Source organism: Podarcis pityusensis, assembly GCF_964106645.2.
Source record: "Podarcis pityusensis genome assembly, chromosome: 8".
Lineage (NCBI taxonomy): Eukaryota > Metazoa > Chordata > Lepidosauria > Squamata > Lacertidae > Podarcis > Podarcis pityusensis.
Window position 1 is genome coordinate 31,725,349 of NC_138033.1, and position 20,532 is coordinate 31,745,880.

The 20,532-nt window shown below is 45.3% G+C and overlaps 1 long non-coding RNA gene across 2 annotated transcripts; it reads right to left on the minus strand.

Annotated features, from left to right (window-relative positions):
• Positions 1-2,470: 2,470 nt before the first annotated feature.
• On the minus strand, positions 2,471-12,853 carry LOC308483646. Of its 2 annotated transcripts, none has more exons than XR_013989743.1 (3): positions 12,756-12,853; positions 8,335-8,534; positions 2,471-2,528 (listed from the first exon to the last, which is right to left on the minus strand). It is a non-coding gene; the product is annotated as an uncharacterized lncRNA (long non-coding RNA). The 2 variants fall into 2 exon arrangements; XR_013989744.1 differs by having other exon boundaries at positions 2,477-3,104.
• Between the last annotated feature and the right edge of the window lie 7,679 nt (positions 12,854-20,532).

Here is a 20,532-nt window from a genome sequence, read left to right on the forward strand (position 1 = left end):
GAAATCACAGACCTGTGACTACAAAACTCAGCACTAAATGAAAGTCTGGATGAGCCCTAAATTAGCTGAACTTAAATCCCATTGAAATCAATGATCAATTTAGTCATGACTCAGCTTAACTCTTATGGATTTAAGTGAGGCCTCAGTTCAGCTAGTTTAGTCTGGGATCCAACCATTCTCAGAAGACTGATCCCTGATAGCAATATTGCAAGACTAGTCCCACAGTCAATCACAGTCTTTTCAAATATGATAATCTATGTCATGGAACCAGCTGCCCTCGTTTTCTCCTGTTATGCACAACCTACAGGCTGATCAAGGAGAATCAATACACAGCCGCCCCCCTGGCTGTTTTCAATTCTCCCTTCAGTTCAGGCTGAATTATATGTTTTGTGTCCTCTTGCTTCCTGCAATCCACACACTGGATTTTTTGCAGGGGGGGGTCACAGCTGTTACAACCCTTACGCCACACAGTAATTATATTTTCCAATCTGTTGCTATGCAATGGAAAAGCATTTTCTGCCATCTGTCCATGTCCACTTCTTCACAGGAAATGGGTAGGAAAGGGGATAAACTTGACTGCTTCAGTTTCAAAGCAAAGAATCCTGCTCTATCTGCCCCAAATGAGACTTGGTTTTAGCCAGGGCTCAGCCCCAGCCCTATTTCACACCACAACCCTGAAAAATGTATTGCAGTATTGCTAATAGCAATACTAATACTTGCTTTGATATGGTGCTTTTAGGCTCTCAACATAATTCACATGCATTTCCTTGCTGCAGTCCTTACAGCATCCCTGCAAGGACGGAGGTGTTGTAATCCCCATGGTACTAAAGTGGAGAGCAAAGGAGTGAAGGAACAAGACTTTCAGCCATTTGGTTTTTGTTTATAAACCTGGGGTGTACTTGGTTGTTGTTTCTTGCTTTAAAGTTGCTTCAGGGTATATCAGGGACAACGGAACAGCTGAGGAACTGCAGTCCTAACAGGGTCATCCTCCCCAACTGGGAGCATCAGCGGAGGTGTTTTTTGTAGTAGTTAGTAGTGCAAGAAAGAAACTATGACCTCACTTCCCCCAGTTGAGGCAGCAGAGTGCTTAGTTTGTGTTATTTTTGGTTGCTATTTTGTTTGTTCATATTTTTTTATAGATTATAAATGCTGTATTGATTTATTAATCATATAATTGCTTTAATTGTGGTGTTTACGGTAGCTTATTTTTTTAGTTGCAGCTTTGTTGACAGTGCTTTATATGTTGCAATTGTTTCACGGATGATTTGTTAATTATTCTATATGAGTTATGCTGTGTTTGTGATGGTCTATTAAGTTCTACCTTGTTGTTGTTATTTTGTTTGTAAGCTGCTTTGAGATTGATTTGAATGAAAAGTGGCAAGAATATGTAATCAATCTAATCCGAATAAGAGGTGAAGGCACCTTCGACGTTTCTGAATACCCAACAGTCACTTTCCAGGAAGGTAACATTGTAATACAGTGGTACCTCAGTTTATGAACTTAATCCATTCCGGAAGTCCATTCTTAAACCAAAACCGTTCTTAAAGCAAGGCATGCTTTCCCTAATGAGGCCTCCTGCCGCCGGTGCCCTTCCACTGTTCAGATCCATTCTTAGACCGAGGTAAAGTTCACAAACCGGGACACTACTTCCAGTTTTGCGGAGTTCATAAACTGAATAGTTCGTAAACAGGGATGTTCTTAAACCGAGGTACCACTGTATTTTATTGTTTGAACAACAGGGTTTTTCCAAGCAGCATTAATGACAACAATTCCTTGACATCTGGCCTGAAGGAAGCAGAGAGGAGGGTTGTTTGACACCCACCCACCCCTCCTCTGACGCATTTGGAGTTTGGAAGCAGAGCAGGGCAGGAGTGGAGAGCGGGGAACCAGTCGGAGGTCCTCCCCATCTTCCTTTCAACTTGGTCCGCCCTCGTACCTTTAAACACACGTATCCTCCGCCCTCGTACCTTTAAACACACAGAGGCATGAAAAATAAATGTTACTGGAAAGAGGCAGCAGTGGTAGGCTGGAAAGCAATTAGCAGGCAGAGAAGCATAATTAGTGCTCAGAATGCGAACAGCAGCGAAGAAATAAAGTAGCATTCGGATGCAATCAGGGTCGTGCCTGAATTACAAACCGTTAGCTGAATTGCTAATTAAGCTCAACGAGTGAATCACATCTTATTAAGGGCCCAACACAGGCCTCACTTAACTTGCCGTCCTGCCAGCAGGTTGGCAAAGAGAAGGCGTGGCAGGGGGCTGGCAAGATGTCTGGCATTGTGGGGGAGAAGAGTTCCATGGGGTGACACTGGCAGAGGATGACAGGCAAGGGCATCAACTCTGCTCAAGGGGTTGAAATCCCCACCAGACTCTCCCTCTGCCCCAAGACTGGCACTGCCAGGCAGCACGAGCAGACTCACCACATGATGGGTCCAGTCAGAGAGAAGCCATGCGCCCTACTTCACCAAGGTGAAGCATCCTCTATTTAATCATCTGCCCAGTCCGTGTCTGGTTTAAACATAAGGAGTCCTAAGAAGGGAGAGCGGGAGGTTGCCTTGGAGTTGCCTATCTGCGTTCAGCACCTGGACAGCAGCAACTTGAGCAGGCAGACAGGCACATCACCTGGACATGGTCTTCCCCACTAGGGTGAGATGCACTGGCTTTCTATTTAAGTTATAGATTTGCATCTGTCCTTATAAATTAGCATATGCAAAATTTATGCAAATCCACATTCTCTTTCTCCCCTCAGAATTTAAATGCCTGGTTGACCCTTCTATTGTCTCTTGGTTCCTCTGCACTGCAACCCCCAGCAGAGTCCTTTGGGTATTATTTATTCCTGTTTCGCATGACCAGTTTGTTCTTCAGATGCTCTGCAGGTCCATCTTTATCTCTCTCTCTCTCTGTGATTTTCCTGTTCCTTCCTTCCTGAATGTCTGTCTTTTATTCACATCTTCCCTTCCCTCAAACCCATTTAGTTAAGTTTGTGCAGGCTCCTCCTCCTCACTTTGTACAATGTGAAAACCCCAGAGCTGTTCATTTACTTTAACCTTGGCCCAGGACTAGGTGGAACTTGAAAGCCGTTGGAAAGAGAACTTCATTTTGCTTCTGTAAAGGTGAGAACAAAGCTTTGAACCATTTCAGCCAAAGACCACCATGATGACAAAAGAGATTTACAGAGGCCCATTTATTTCCTAGGTGCCATAAGCCCCTCACAGGGGCTGAATCTCCCAAGGAGTTCCACAAGAAAATATTTTATGAAAACACTGATAATCTCAGCAGCAATTTATACCAACACTTTACCTCAGAGGTGTGCCAAGTCGAGATTAAAAGTAAAAAGTTTGCCCTAGGTGTGGATGATAGCACATATATCTTAGGATTTTACAAGGCTGACTTTTATTTATTTGGTTTATTTTCTTCCAGCACAGAACCCAAGCCATCATGCATGTGCTTCCAGGCACCAGCCAGACCCAGACCGGCTTAGCTTAAGCCAGATGGTGGCCTGATATGCTTTCACATCCCCTGAGGAGCTATGCTGGGACTGAAATGCTTCTCAAGCATGGCTTCATTGTGATATATTCAGTTTTTAGTTGTTGTTTTAAGATGTCAATTTGCATCTCCATCAGAGCTGTGGTGGATATCACCCCAGTGCTCTGCCAACTTATTTTTCCCCTGACCTACCAGGGATTGCTGGGGATTGAACCTGGGATCTTTTGCATGCCAAACAAACGGCTTTATCACTCAGCTCACAGTGCCTCTTTTCAGAAGCAAAACTCAAACCAGAATAAATTAATGAACTTTTTGTTGTCACGCAAAGCCAGTTGACTGCTGCCTCAACCTGCATAACAGCAGGGTCAGCCTCACTGCTTTTCAATCCACCCTTTCCCATCTAACGCTACATTCAGTTTTTTTGCCTGTGTTACTCCAGAAATGAGTCTTCCTGGACAGGAGAAAAAAATGTATGCTAAAGGAAGGCATGTTTGTTGAAGGGGGAAGGAATCCATGCTTAAATAAATATCTTTATTAAAGGGTAAAGGGACCCCTGACCATTAGGTCAAGTTGTGGCCGACTCTGGGGTTGCGGCGCTCATCTCACTTTATTGGCCGAGGGAGCCAGCCTACAGCTTCCGGGTCATGTGGCCAGCATGACTAAGCCGCTTCTGGCAAACCAGAGCAGTGCACGGAAATGCCATTTACCTTCCCGCTGGAGCGGTACCTATTTATCTACTTGCACTTTGACGTGCTTTTGAACTGCTAGGTTGTCAGAAGCAGGGACCGAGCAACAGGAGCTCACCCCATCACGAGGATTCGAACTGCTGACCTTCTGATCGGCAAGTCCTAGGTTCTGTGGTTTAATCCACAGCACCACCCGCGTCCCAAAATATATTTATTAGGATGAATCAAAATCCATGAAATAGTGAGCAGGTTTTTGAACTCTCCAGAACTCTTCCATCTTTTTGTAAGCTCACTGGGTGATCTACCTCACAGGGTTCTTATGGGGATTAAATGAGGAAGGGGAAGAACCATGTGTCCCACCTTGAGCTTCTTGCAGAAAAAGGTGGGATATAAATGCAACAAATAAACATAAATGAATAAGATAAACAAAGCTGTTGCAGAGGAATGGGGTGGGATGTGAAGAATGGATGGAGGAGGACGGTGGCTTAAGGATAAAGCAGCAGATACAGATTTTGCTGCCTTCATATTAATCCACCTTTTCTCTTTATCTTCACCACCCAACAAGCTTTGCTGTCATCCCGCAAGGACAGAACCTTAAACCTTCCATTCAGTAGTACCACACTCTGCCTAGCTAAAGTTAGATCATGTCTATATTTCAGAATATTCAACACTTCCTATTTTTACTTTGTTCATATTCTTAATTTCCTGTCTTCCCTTCAAGATGCTAAATCTTTGAGATTAAAGTGCCCTCTTCTGTCTGAAGGCCCCCATTCAGGTAAGCAAAGGAGCAAAATACCCCTGCCAGTGATTCAGCTTTTTGAGTCTCATATTCCCACAACAAAGAGTCTTGTGACGCTCTGAGATTAACACATTTATTATGGCAGAAGCTTCCCAGGGTGATCCGGTCATCAAATTTGGCTGCATGCACCAAAAGGGGCCCATAATGCTGTATGTGCATAGGAGCATCTGCATGGACTGGAGATCACACTTATTTATTTAAAAATAGCTTCCCGGTGAGAACTAGGAAGTGCCCTATCCAGGCAAAGAGATGGTCCTTTCTGTCCTTTATCCCTGTGTCCCTGTTCCAGCTGCTTCACTTTATTCTTCACACACCTGGTTATCAACTCCCCCTCCCCTCAACATTCTGTGCCATTGAGTTATTGTAGTGTTGGGGGGAGGGGTGGATTTGTGGAGTGTCTGCACACCTCAGGGTGAGCCCAAGTCTGCGGATGTTTCCCTTCTGCACATGAGTGGTTTCGGCTCCAGCTCCATGACCAAAGGAAAATTAGACTACAATACTGGAGTGCTGCAATAAATTTTTGCAGCATAACTCTGCTGCATGTGCTTTACCTGACCCTGTGGTTGAGTGAATTGGGGGGGGGGGGTAGCAATGGTGGCTGTTCTAACTTCCTCTAACTTAAATCTTACTTCGTGGGTAATTTTGTTTTAGTTAGTTTTTGAACACTTAAATGTGCAGCCAGTCGGCCTGAAACCATGAGTCTTCTGTATGCATGATTTTGCCTGTGAGCCCAAGAGGGCATTTTAAGTATGGGGGGGTGTTAATTTTAATTTTTTTGGCCAGACTCAACCTCACTTCTGACTTATAATATTAACAGTAGACTACCTTGCAGAGCTGCTGTACAACACATTCTCTTCATACAGCAGCCTGGTCTGCATAGGAGTATAATAGCAAACTATCCTGCAGAACTGTAGTATGCTGTTCTCTGAACCCAAGCTGCAATAAAGGCAGTGGATAACACCTCAGGGTTGTTTTAACTTACTCTTTCAGCTTCAGCTTCAGCCTAAGCCCCAGCCTGCAATAGGGGCTCTAACACTTCTGGGCAGCACTAGAGGGTTGTTATAAACCAGTTAGAGCCTGACCTGCAGTATTCTCTGTGAACTGTCATAAATCACTCACTTCCAGCAACAGCCCCTGCCCACCTGTGTGTTCCTCAGCTTCAGGTTTTTAGTGCTATTAAAGGTTTCTGGATTGCCATAAATTGCAGAATGAAAATGGCTCCAAGTGTGGAAGTGGATTTGGGGATAGCTCTCGGAGCTTCAAAATTTAATGAAATTAAGAGAGAACAAGGCAGTGACAAAAATGAGGGGAATTTATGGCACCCCCTTTGCAAAAGACTGAAGACACCCTCCATGGATGGAATATGAGATTCTGAATACAGCTTTCCTTATGCTGAATTTTGATTGGGGGAAAACTTTATACCCCCCTAAGGTAAAGGTAAAGGGACCCCTGACCATTAGGTCCAGTCGCGGACGACTCTGGCGTTGCGGCGCTCATCTCGCTTTATTGGCCGAGGGAGCCGGCGTACAGCCAGCATAACTAAGCCGCTTCTGGCGAACCAGAGCAGCACACGGAAATGCCGTTTCCCTTCCCGCCAGAGCGCTACCTATTTATCTACTTGCACTTTGACGTGCTTTCAAACTGCTAGGTTGGCAGGAGCAGGGACTGAGCAACGGGAGCTCACCCCGTCACAGGGATTCGAACAGCCGACCTTCTGATCGGCAAGTCCTAGGCTCTGTGATTTAACCCACAGCGCCACCCGTGTCCCATACCCCCCTAAAAGTTTCCTATTATTCCCAGGAAAATTAATTTAGAAAGCACTGCAGAATGTACCATTGCTTTTTCTTTCTTTTTTTAGAATCTACAACCATCATTTACCATTTAGACTATCTTTCTATCATCCTCTGGGAAGGAAAGCATTTCAGCTTTTCGTTTTATTCATTGTGGGGAAGAAGAGTGGATGGGTTGAAGATGCTTTTGTCAATAGCTTGTGAAGTGATGCGAACAGTTTTCAATGACTGGAGAAGGGAGAGACAATTTAGGGTAATGTGGCGTCATTGTGGCAAGGAAAAGAACTTTCCTGTCCTCAGGAAAGGGGAGTCGGTGGAGGTACCAGCAGCTGACTTAGCGGATGGAGAAGATCAAAGATGGTGACCTTCTACCAGCCCTGACAGGTTGCTTCACCAGTGGGGGAAATGGATCAAAGATCCCTCATGGGGGTCTTGGCTCCTGTCAAGAAGCCTTTGACAGAAGCACGTCTTTTGATTACCCAAAGTTGGAAGAGCATTACAGAGCTTGGAGATCAAAGCATCGCTACAAAAACGTGTGCAAAATAGCCACTGCTGAAAAATTAACTCATTAAATAAGAACATTAAAGGGAGAAGGAAAACCTGAGATGTTTTTCCTCGATACGGTGCAACTTTATCCATTTCCAAAACTGGTCAGGAAGGGAGCGTGTTGCTTCTCATGCTTAAGGCACATCGGAAGAGACAAGCACTGCAAAGGGAAGTTAGTGCGCAGCTGCAAAGTTTTAAAATGCACAAGCAAAAATACGTAGCACCTCATAATCGTTTTGAGGTACTCAAGCCACAAACTCCACCAGCAAGCTCAGAGCCCTTGACTTGGCCTGGTGCCTTGTCTGGCTCCTCAGATGGAGACTCTGCAGCCTCTGCAATCTTGATTGCTGCTGGACCAGAGTCATGACAGGACTGTGGAGGAAAGCTAATCCCTTTCACTTCCCCCTCAGAAAGCCCCTGTACCTATTTGTCTGCAGTTTGGCAAGCTTAATCCACTCTGAAGGAGCAAATTTGCCTGTATATTTCATCCACTTTGGTCAAAAGGGGGGGAGTGATAACCATTTTTAGATTCCTTGGTATAGTGAGTGGGGAAACCAGAACTTTGTCTTATACTGAGCAGCTCAGAACCAGAATTACAGATGAAAGCAGAGACAGCACAGAGGGATGCAGAAACAGATGAGGGTGTCTTTGTGTGTGTGTTTTAATGCACAGATACAGGGGGCCTGTGCTCATCCACAGAAAATACACCTATTTAGGCATAATATATGGTAGCAAAATTTACTAGTGGGTTTAACAAGCTTGGCCTCAGTAGTGCCAGAGCACTTTCTGCCTGCAGGCACCAGCTCACTTGCATTTGCTGTGAGGATAATAATCCAGTGATGCATTTGCCTGTGAATGCACATAAAGCAGCAAAAAATGTTCAGAAAAAGCAGGAATGTTAACGGAACAAAATGACAGGAGTCCAAATGTTTGTGGGTGGCACACAGAGAGAGACACGTGAGGGAGGTAGAAGTTGGAAGAAACCATCTGTCCAGGCAGGAAAAGAATGCCCTTTGCCATCCGCTTACCTGTAGCTTTTCCCTGGTACCCAGAGAGCTTTGCCTGCTAGAGGGATTCAAGCCTGACTCACACAATTTCAGACAACTTCTTGCCACATTATATCACCTTAGATCAGCTTCCTCATTGTCCCACACGGGTTGTGAATCTGGCCTGAAAGTTCTCAAAGATAGACAGACCCTTCAGCAGGGGAGGCCATGGGTTTAATCACCTTTTTAAAACAAACAAACAAACAACCAGCTGTCTCCTGACATTTGTTTTAAGGTATTCAAGTTCTCTGCAGCATTCAACAGCAGACCACTTTTTTTTCCACAGGGCATCAGTTGCATCTTACTGAACAATTGATACCTACCATCAGGGTTTTTAAAAACTGTGTTCATAGATTCTTGTCAGGGTGGATGGGGTACACTCTGTGCAAAGCCTCTAATGGTAATTCAGGTCCTACGTTTGCATAAAAACATATGAATTCAGGATCTTGTTCTCACAGTGGCCATCCAGATGCCTGTGCAAACCTGCAAACAGATCCGAGCACAAGAGCACTCTGCCCTCATGCAGCTTCCAGCAGCTGGTATTCAGAAGCATTGCTTCCCCCAACCATAGTGTCAGGGCATAGCTGTCAAAGCTAATAGCCATTGATAGTTCTCCATGAATTTGTCTAATCCTCTTTTAAAGACATTCATGTAAAGACCATGTGAAGGAGGACTTGTTTTTGTGCCTTCCAACATTCAGCTTTATTTGATGTTCACTAGTGAGAAGGAGCGACGTCTTTTCTCTACCCTCTTTCTCCATGCTATATATAATTTTATAAACTTCTAGCATCATGCATGACAAAAAACACCAGGAAAGGGAGAAGGGAACCACAGCACAGTGGCAAAGCAAACAGCAACCCCACACAAATCAGTTGGTGTTGGACCCCACAGAGTTTGCACATCTTTCAGAACTGTGGCACAGACAAGGGAAAGAAATGTGCCAGAAAATACACCCACTTCCTCCTTGGAGATGTAGCATGGGGGGAAACCTGCCCATTGGGCTTCCATGATGGAGGGTCAGCCTGGCACAATGCTGCCGGCTGACAGAGTTGAGAGCGGCCATCCCCACTGCTTGCGAGGCTCACAGCGCTAAGGCTGAACTGTTTGGGTGAGCAGCTCACCCGCATATATAGTCAGCCAATGTATCCACCTAAAACAGACTCCTGAAAGGCTTTGTATGCAGCAGATCCAGAGCCTCTCCAGCCAAACCTCCTCCAAAACACAGCAGCCCCCAAGCAGAGCAGACAATAAAAGCCCAGTAGGGTAATCGAGCTAATAAGCAGAAGCGATTCTTCCCAAACTTCCCTTGCTCTGTTGAGTTAACGCCGTGTTCTGCCTCTCCCTCTATCATCTCCATTTTGGGGTCAACAAGGCTTCCTGCAACAGGGTCCATCAAAGGAGAGAGGAAGGAGGGGCAACACATGGCAGGCATGAGCCACCCTGTTGCCTGTTATTTGTGTGCTCTCCCTTTTTTCCATGGAACAAAGGCAAGTGTCAAACAGGCAACAGGCAGTCTCCTTAATGTAGAGATGCTTCCAGCTGCAGGGCCCTGACCTTTGAGTATCTCAGGGCAGGCTTCTCCGTGGTTAAAGGAAAGCAGAGTTCTCAGGGCCCCCACCTGCACACAGCAGGGCACACTGCTCCTTAGATGTCTGCAGAAAAACCATCTATCAGCACAAGGAGGCATTGGCAGCCCCAAAGTGCTGTAAATAATATCAGGATCTTGAGGGTGTTGAAGAAAAAGAGGTGTGGGGAATTATAGTATTGCAGAGTTGGAAGCCATGAGGGTCATCTAGTCCAGGCATAGGCAAACTTGGACTCTCATCATCCCTAGTTAACAGGACCAGTGGTCAGGGATGATGGGAATTGTAGCCCAAAACTTCTGGAGGGCTGAGTTTGCCTATGCCTGATCTTGTCTAACTGAAGGATTTGCCTGGTGCAGGGTGGGGGGTCTCAACTGAGAGCTCAAATAGAGGCAGCCCTCAACCCTAGAAGCTTTTCAACAACAATTCACATAAACTACACAAAGGTGGTAAAACTGTTCCTGGACAGCTCAATTTCAGTCTACAGATGATGGGGAGGACAGAAGTAGAATCCTTGCTTTGAGAAATCTAGCATATCAAAGAGAAGACCAAGGTGGAACTCTTCCCCTGGACAGGTCCTTTTCTCTGCACATCAGAAGCATCCTTATGATAGATGGGCCTTGGTTCATGCAAGACAGACACTTCTCACCTGCCATTAGAATCTTTATTTATATTAAGGTGGAGGGTTATTCTCTTCTTAGAAAACAAAAGTCACATCCTCTCAAGTCAGCTTGCATTGCATATATATAATAAAACCACAACTTCAGTAAAACACGATCTAAAACACCAACTTCAGATATTGGAGACCAAGAGCAATAACTACAGTCGATAAAAACTTTGACACATTAATGGCTAATCAACCAGCTCACACAAGAATCCCAAACCTAACAGTCTAAAAGTCTATAATCTGCAAACCAGCAGCTTCCTTAATATAATCATCTAAACCAAAATGGAAGTGCTGGGTCCAATCACCTCTCTCTTAATGGGGGGGCCAAAAGGCAGAGCCTCTGAAGTTGATCTTCAGGCAGGATTGCTGTTCGTGTGCATGTGTGCTCATGAGTGTGCTGAATTTTTCCACAGTATGGATCCCATATTCAGAGTTTACACATTGGAGTACATGCTCACAGGGCCCTGAAGTGGCCCTGAAGTAGAACTTGGGCAGTGTGGTATGAAGTTTACGGCATGTAATGCCTTAAAAGAGAATTTAATGAAAATGATTTACAGGTGGTACATAACACCAGTCAAGCTTGCAAAAATTTACCATTTGCCCGATAATAAATGTTGGAAATGTAATGAAACTGAAGGTACATTCTTTCACCTTTGGTGGACATGCCCAAAGATTAAGGCATTCTGGGAGATGATCTATAATGAAATGAAAAAGGTATTTAAATATACCTTTCTAAAGAAACCAGAGGCCTTTCTCCTGGGCATGGTAGGCCAATTGGTACCGAAGAAGGACAGAACTTTTTTCATGTACGCCACAACAGCAGCAAGAATACTTATCGCAAAGCACTGGAAGACACAAGATCTACCTACCAAGGAAGAATGGCAGATGAAGCTGATGGATTACATGGAACTGGCGGAAATGACTGGCAGAATCCGAGACCAGGGAGAAGAGTCGGTGGAAGAAGATTGGAAAAAATTTAAAGTATATTTACAGAAATATTGTAAAATTAATGAATGTTAGAAGGATGCTGGAAAGAAGTTATATGACTCTAGTAGAAATGTTATAAAGAATTAAGTATGAATAGACTGATAATGGGTAAAGGTTAAACTTAAGGTTAAATTGCGTTAAGATAAATTATGGAACTAAATTTGAGAAAGAGGGAAAGGATTTGCTGGAACAATTAATTGAACTAGAATACAAAAAAGGAGGTGTGAGGAAGTCGAGGAAATAAGCAAATGAAAGATAAGGATATGAAAATACGGGTCTTTTTTGTTTTGTTTTTTGTTTTTGTTTTTTTCCCTTCTATTTTTTAAAGGTTTGTGTTTTTTAAATGTTTCTGTTTTTTTCTTTTTTAATGTGTTGATGTACTGTTGATGTTTTGTATTATTGTATTTCCTTTTGTTTTTGAGGTTTTGTAATTGTTTATTGCTTGTATTTCTTTCTTTTTTTCCCCTTTTTTCTTTTTTTTGTAATACTTAAACTCTAATAAATATCTTTAAAAATAAATAAATAAACAACCTCCACTTGTAGCAGAATAGCTGGATGGGGGATACATCTATACTGGCTATTTGTGGGGAAAGCCATGTGGCAATCCCTCTGGATTAAGTACCGTATATTGTTATGGCCAACCATTCCTTTGTTAGGCAGATTGCTGGTTAATAGTCCAGATAATCAGCTGATTGTCTTGTCAATGGCTGTTAGGAGATGGTTTCCTGAGAGGTGCATTTGCTTGAGATACCCATCAAAAGCTCAAGGAGAGGGGGGGTTGTTTGTGTGGTATGAAAACAGCAGTTTGCAAGACACAGAGGTCACTTCCAACCTGTATACTGAACGTTCATCCTGATTTGTTACACATTCCCTCAAATGATTACTCAACACTTCCCAGTGCATTTTCCCATCACTTTCCTTACTACAAAAAGACAATTGCCCAAGAGCATGACATCCACAGTCTGGAAGTTGCCAAAGTATGGGCACAGTGGCCAAGACAATTCTGTCCGAAAGGAGCCATAGCTGGCAAGACAGCTGGAACCAGAGATAGGCTACTGAGCCTCTGCGACAGCATTGAATCCAGGAGCACCCCAGGAGGGTATGATCCCATCCATAACAGGCTGTCTGCCCACTTCCCTGACATGAGAACTCAGAACATGTGACACATTTCTCTTTTCAGGATTCAGCTTCCATTTACTGGCCCACACCCAGCCCATCACTGCCTCCAGGCCACTGTGGTCTAACACCTCAGCTGCCTCTCCTGATTCAGCCACTTCCGGCCTGCCCAGGAGGTGGGGTTGCGGGCTTCACGCCCACCCCACAGCCCCCGCGAGAACAGGGGAATCCCGGCCGGGTCTGCCCCCCCAGCCAGCCAATCGGCTGGCTGGGGGCGTGGCCTGCGCTATTTAGGGCCGGCGCAGAGGGGGCTCGCCCTCTTTCGCCGGCTAGCCCTCACGTTTTCCCACCCTCCCTCCCTCTAGGTAGGCTTTAGGTAGGTCTCTGACTTTGCTATGGACTTCGGTCTGTCTCCGCAAGGGGCATGGTAGGAATTTTTCCCAATTGGCAATTGGTAGCCTTTTGGTTTTTCGCCTACCTCGTAGCAACTCGTCACAACTCTTCGGCATTGGTGGTAGGCATTGGTAAGAAGGGGTTAAGAGGATGGGGGGGGGGAGGAACGCCATCACCTCCCCCCAGTGAGTGAAGGGTGGTCCGTTAAAGGACTCCGGGGGGCGTGGCCCTGTCCGAAGCCTATGGAGGTGTGGGCCAAAGGCACACCCCCGAGCGGTGACCCGGGGGAGCTCCTAGTCGACGTGCCTCGGCAGGAGACTCCCCCGATATAGTGTTAACCTTTCCCCATGTCTCCAGCAAATGGGCTGGAGCCAGATAGTCGATAGGACCAATGCCTAAGCCAATGCCTCTCATTCCTGAATTCAATAAAGTTGTGGCCTAATTCACCCAATTAACCTTAAATTATGGTGTCTTGTGTCTTTATTTATCCTGGTGGGGGGCGGGAACTCGCTACGCAAAGGTGGAACAGAGAGACAGAGTTGCATATTGATGACACTTCACTTCAATTTTTCTTCTGTGCATGCCATCACACACCCTCTGTGTTTCTTGCTGCTCCCTGCACAGCTCAGGTTGAGGGCAGCACCAGCAAGGTAACGACAGCTGTGTGTAGCCCAGAAACCGAAACCACCTCAACACATTGTCACACAGGAATAATGAGCAGCCGGCTTGCCAAATCACACTCTGCAAAGCACCTCGCAGCCTTTTCTACAGGAAACGGAAATTACGACCTTCCAACTGTTAATCATATGTAACTTGGATGATTCGCCTCCTCCTGGCTATCAAGGCAATTCATTTTAGTGGAGTTCAGAACATGGTGTCTGCTCATGGCAACATTCCCTCAGGCCTTTGCCCGCCATACTTTTCTTCTCCAGCACAGGAGGGTGGAGAAACTTCACACTCAAGAGGTCTCACAATTTGTCTCCACCAGCCAGCAGTTTTTTGGTCTCCTTGTTCACCTGACCAGTTCCCAGTTCCCATCCTGCCTTGGCTAAGCTCCAGTATGGCTGGCAGGGCACAAGGAAGATGCTTTTCCTGGTTGGGGATAATGCAAATGAAAGTGGTATGAGAGAACCATGGTTACCCGCAGCACTCACAGGCAGACTTCTCTGTCCTAGTCTTCTCTGGTCAAACAGGTCTAGCAGGATCTTGATCTCTGGTCAAACAGGTCTAGCAGGGTCTTGCTCTTTGGTCAAACAGATTTTGTAGGAGTTTTTGTTGTTGTTCTTATTGCTGCTGCTGATGCTTTAAAACATTGCAACATCTCTTTGAGAGCCACACACTGCAGCAGGACTGGGGGGGGAGACCCCTGGGTGTCCCTCAGGCCACAATGATCCAGCCATGCTCCCCTCATCCAAGTCTTTGAAAAACTGTCACCCCCGCTCAGCCAAAGCCTCAGAGCAGCAGTCTAGACTTCCCACTGCAGCGGAGCCTCTTGTTCTGCCTCAAAACCCATCCAGGCTCCCCGCTGCACTCGGTGGCTGATTAACGATTTTATTTTATTTTATTGTTGCTCAAAGCTAAAGCAAAGAAAGAGCCCTTGGCCCCCTTTGAAGGCAGCTTCTGCCGCCACTTTTGTCTGGCATTTACGGCAGATTTGGGCCCCGCCAGCGTTGGCGGAGAGCACCAGCCTCTTTCATGGCACAGTCTGTACAAAGGCGGCGGCAGCAGCAGAGATTAATCAGATGAGCCAGGCAGGGGGTCACTCCCGGCAGGATCACACTTGGCCACTAATACATGAAGTGCGCAGCCCACAGGGGTTCCGGTTAATTATTCATATTTTAGCAAATCCAGACGTGTGTCGTATTTAAAGTTCTAACAAGTTGTTCCAGTCCCCAGAGCAATGTTCCTCACCACAGGTCCTTCCTTTACACACACACACACACACCCATTTCAAACCTGTTTCTGCTTTTCTTTTAATTTAATTTTCACCTTCTGATTTTTAAAAAAACATCCTCTTCCTTTCAGTGCAGTGCTTTGGTGTGGACAGGACAGGGTATATTATAAAATTTAAAAACCTGAAAATTCTGTGCCTAATTAATCCCAAATTCTACACCAAGAAAATCCACAGCCTATCTAAGGGTTGCAATTAAACCTACATATGTGTGTGTGCAGATATTTGCATAGTTTATATAATGTATTCTGCGACATCAGCCTCCGCCCACATGGTCCCCTCCAGATGTTTCAGACCACAGCTTCTGTCAGCACCAGTGGGCATAGCTGTGCTGGCTGGGGCTGGCTGTGATCCAGACATCTGGAGAGCCCCCAGTTGGTAGAGGCTGGGCTAAGTCACGGGGAGGAAGCCAGCGTCATGCCTGCCACTGGAGCTCTGCCCCTGAGCAAATGAAAATTGACTCTTCCCACTTCCCTAACCCCCGTTTTAAAGATTTCACTTCATGGCCATGAGGACTAGAAACTTGCTTTGAAACAAAGAAAGCTGAGACTCTCACACCTCTGAATTCTGCACCTACATCCATTCTAGGGAGGGATGCAATGTCACACTCTTCTGATGATCGTTGCGTCAGCAGAAGCATTTCTGCTTGCGAGACAAAACAATCTCCCCTCTCTTTCCTACCCTTTGCTGTTCCAGGGCTTCTCCCCACCCTCCAGAGCAGATCTGGGGGAGGACACAGTGGGAGGAGATGGAAGAAGCCCTGTTGCCCTTGAGTTGGCTTCTGCTAGCGTACTGGCTTAGCTGAACCCAGCCCCTAGTTGTAAAGAACGTCAGTCCTAGAATATAAAATGAGTGTTCCTCTGAGCACATGCAGAGTTCTTTCCACACACCACTGAACCACTACTGCCCACCTCACCCTGCCTCAATCACTTGCCTTGAAAGCATCTGCCAATAACAGGGTTTGTTTGCTCTAAGCGTCACAGCAAAAATATTTGCCCTTGCCTCCCAGAGAAGGGAGGCTTCCTTTGCCAGTAGTCTCACAGTGGGAGTGTGGCTGGCTGTGGGGGGGCAGGGGGGAGCCTAGGGAAGATGGAGGAAGATCAAAGCACAACCTTCATCTATTTTAATAAGTCAGCACCCAAGTAAAGCACCAAGCCCTAGTGAGCTAGGGACTTTCTAGAAGAGATCAAAGTCCCTGTTTGAACACTATAGGAACTGGGAGAAAGTGGGGAGATTGGGAAGGGAGGGGAAAGAGGGGCAGGAAGAAAGGAGGAGGTGAGAGATTGACCATGTTATCAGCACCACAGATTTAGGAGCAAGAGTGCTGGCATCTCCCAACGTGTGGCAAAGAACTCTGAATGATGTTCTTTCCTGTGCTCATCAAAAGTTTCTTGGGGAACCAAACAGCCAGTACCCCAGTTGATAGCTTCCACGTACAGATGTGATCACTTACAGGGTGGGCGGCCTCAGGTGGAACAGAGCTGTTAGTATCTTCAGCTCACAGGCAGAGGTACCTGGCCTCCCCCGAGGCAATTGAGCGAGATACTGTGTTTACCGTCCGTCTGCAACCCCGGCAGGCTAGGTAAACAAACCCGGCGATTCTTCTCATTAGTCGTGAGAAGAACACACCCTCTGCTTCTCTGCTTCTCTCACCCTCCCTGCATTCTCCCCAGGGAGGGGAAATGAGACAGACAGGAGTCCTTTCTACATGTTTTATTCCTGTCACTCAGCAGTACATAGAAATGTGACTGCACCCTTCAGTCTCCATTAGAAGAGTCACAACTCCTCCCCTGTACTTCCAGCACAGGTCAGATGACACACTGAGCTAACATCCGGTGCTCAGTACAGAGAATAGGCTCCACCTTTTCCCCAACAGTACATCTGTAAACCACAACATCCTGTTTTGCATTCCAGTCATCTGGAGCTGGCTTTTGCCTTGGTGCTTTACAGCAACAAGAAAAGGATGCTTTTACAGATCACCTGTCCAGTTCCTGACACCACAATTTAGGAAGGATATCAACAAGTTGCAAGGGATGAAGAGGAGGGCAACCAAGATGATGAAGGGTCTGGAAACCAAGCCTTAAGAGGAATGGTTGAGGGAGTTGAGTATGCTTCTCCTGGATAAGAGGAGAATGAGACAAGATATGATAGCCATCTTCAAATATCTCAAGGGCTGTCACATGGAAGATGGAGTAAGCTTACACCAGTACAAATAGCGAAAATGTAAAAAACCGGGTCAAATATATGCTGGAAATGTAAAGAAAAAGAAGGTACTTTTTATCATATGTGGTGGGATTGTAAAGAAGTTTTTTAAAAAATGGGAAATGATATATAATGAATTGGAAAAAAATGTTTAAAAAGACATTTGTAAAAAAACCAGAAGCATTTTTGTTAGGGATTGTGGGACAAGACGTGCCAAGAAAAATAAAGAACTTATTTATGTATGCTACAACAGCGGCAAGAGTCTTGTTAGCACAAGGATGGAAGAACAAGGAAACCCCAACGAAAGAACAATGGCAAGAAAAACTGATGAGCTATGAAGAATTGGCCAAATCGACACATAAAGTATGTGAGAAGGACAATCATGACTTCAAAGAAGATTGGGAACTTTTTACAAATTATTTTAAAAAACAACAAAATGACTTGGACTCCTTGGCAGGTTTTGAATAAACATCCACAAATTTATGAGTAGAATATATGGCAGATAAGGTAATGATATGTACAATTTTTAACATGCAGAGAAAACTAAGCGCAAACAAATCAGAGAAGGGAGCTGAGGGAAGTCGTGGGAGGGAGGGGGAGGGGAAGGAGGATAAAAAGGGGGGAAATAATGTAATTGACTATTTGGATTGATAACTTGTTCTGTTGAAATTGTTTAATAAAAATATATTTTAAAGAAGAAGGAGGAGGAGGAGGAGGAGGGGGAGGAGTAAGTTTGTTTTCTCCTGCCCTGGAGGGTAGGATCTGAAGCAATGGCTTCAAGTTGCAAGAAAGGAGATTCTGACTAAACATCAGGAAGAACTTTCCGGTGGCAAGAGCAGTTTGATAGTGGAATGGACTTCCTCGGAAGGTGGTGGGCTGTCCTTCATTGGAAGCTTTAAAAGAGAGGGTGGATGGGCATCTGTGAGGGATGCCTTACCTGTGATTCCTGCATTGCAGGGGGCTGGACTAGATGAGCCTTGGGGGTCCCTTCCAACTCTACAATTCTATGATTCTATGAGAGCAAGCACTCCTAAAAGGGCAAAGAAAATTTCACTGGAATAATTTTACGCTTATGTACCGTACATCTGCTTTAGGGTTGCCAACTTTTATGCTGGCTGCTTGCTCCTCTGCCTTTAATGGCAGAGTGAGCTGCAACATTAGCAGGACAAAGTGTTTATCTCCAGGCAACAAAACAAACTTTGCCTTCTGGTTCCCACAAATCAAGCTATTTTTATAGCTCAAGAGCAAGCCAGATCAATTTTACCCGGTCATTTGGCAACCTTGCTCCAGTGAGGCCTCAGTGAATGGAATTGGAGGCAAAACGAATGGCAAAATTTAGGCCCACTGAATCATGGGAATATTACAAGAGTTTGCAGCACTTGTCCATTTTTAATGGCGGGTGTGGACAGACTGTGGCGCTCTCCCCCCCCCCCCGCTTATAATGAGGGTTGCTAAGCAACGCAGAGGCTGTGTCCTATTCTAGCAGTGAATGCTGTAAGATTATTAGTGCGCATCTTTTATTCTTAAAGATAAAGCAATACTATTCCCATGTATGGCATTTTTAACATGCAAAATATTATCTGGTGTGTACAGATACACATGAATTGAGCAGAAATGTACCGTAATTCCCACTTTATCCTCATGCGTACCTCATCTCCCTGATGGTTGAGTTTAGGGAAACCCATTTTGCTAGTTTGCTGCAGCAGCTGCCTCGCTGTCTGTGCACAGCCCTGACTGGCTGATGCTTGAGACATTGCACCTCCCCTATTACCAGAGCAGTTAAAATTCCATTCTGCTTTTTCGCTTTCAGACAATAACTGTTGAAACCAAGGGCAGGTAACTTTTCCCTCCCAAGTCTGCATTCCTTTCTTGGAAACTTCAGGAGGGGGAACTAAATACCATTGGTGTTTGTGGCTGGTACGAAGGCAGGCATAGCAACTGTAGCAATGTCTCCATTTATTACAGGTTGGAGCTAAGACACCACCTTCTAGCTTGTTCTTGAGATTACTGTACTTTCATTTTCCTAAGCAGTTATGGGTTGGCCTTTTCATAAATAAGAAGCCTCCTGTTCTAGACCTTCAAAAGTGAATAACCCTGCTTTATCTCCCTATACGTGGTACCTCGGGTTACGAACTTAATTTGTTCCAGAGGTCCGTTCTTAACCTGAAACCGTTCTTAACCTGAGGTACTACTTTAGCTAATGGGGCCTCCCACTGCCACCATGCCGCCGCACGCAATTTCTGTTCTCATCCTGAGGTAAAGTTCTTAACCTGAGGTACTACTTCTGGGTTAGTGGAGTCTGTAACCCAAAGTGTTTGTAACCCAAGGTGTTTGTAACCTGAGGTACCACTGTATACATTAAAAAATGCAATACATCATTATGCTCTGCAGCAGGTTCCATTTAAAGGTACAGCTTGATCCCCTTGGCTGTCTTTTGCCTTCAAAGAACTCCTGGATACCAGTTATAGGGCCACTAGCTTTAATGGGCAGATTGTGCTTTAGTTGGTTACACCACAAAGCCTATATTAATGGGGAGGTGTTTATTTTCAGAGGCTTGTTTGCTTCTGGTGCATTGAGGTCTGATTAGGCTTGGTAGCTTAGCACAGAAGCTGCTTTCCAAGCACATTGGAGGGAAGAGGTTTGGGTCTGAGTAATGGGGAGGGAAGCTAAATCCTCCTCCCTCCCTCCCTCCCCCCCCCCCCGTGGCATAGTCATACCCTCCATCTGCCCCTTTTTCCAAGAGCTTTTATAATCAGAACAAAAACTGGACAAGAGAGAAGTTAGTTGTTTTTAAAGGGGGAGGGTGGTTTGAGTTTGGGGCTGCAGTGCTTGGGAGAAGGGTTTGAGCACTTTCTCTCCGTAACTTTTTTCCTGGTTCAAATTGTTCCCCCAAAGCTGTGATTTTATCTTGGTGTGGGGTGGTCCCAGTTGTGGGAGGAGGGGACACTGCTGTGCTTGCCCCTTTAAAACATAGGAAATTCAGTCCCATATCATTGGCTACATTCTTCTTCATGCCCCTTCCGCTTTTAAAAGGGAATTCCTCAAACCCAACTTGGACATGGTTGTGGCAATTCCACATGTCCTTTAAACTTTTCAAGTCATGCAGCTGCAACCGCCTAGAGTAGCCCTCGCTGTAACAAGGATGAGAATGTTAAATATAGCCTTTTCCTTTTGAATTATATATAGTTTGCCCATCTAATCAACCAATGGCAACATCTTGAAAACGAAATGGGGAAATTGCATATTTGGATAATCAGCTTCAATATCACAGTAGGGCACCT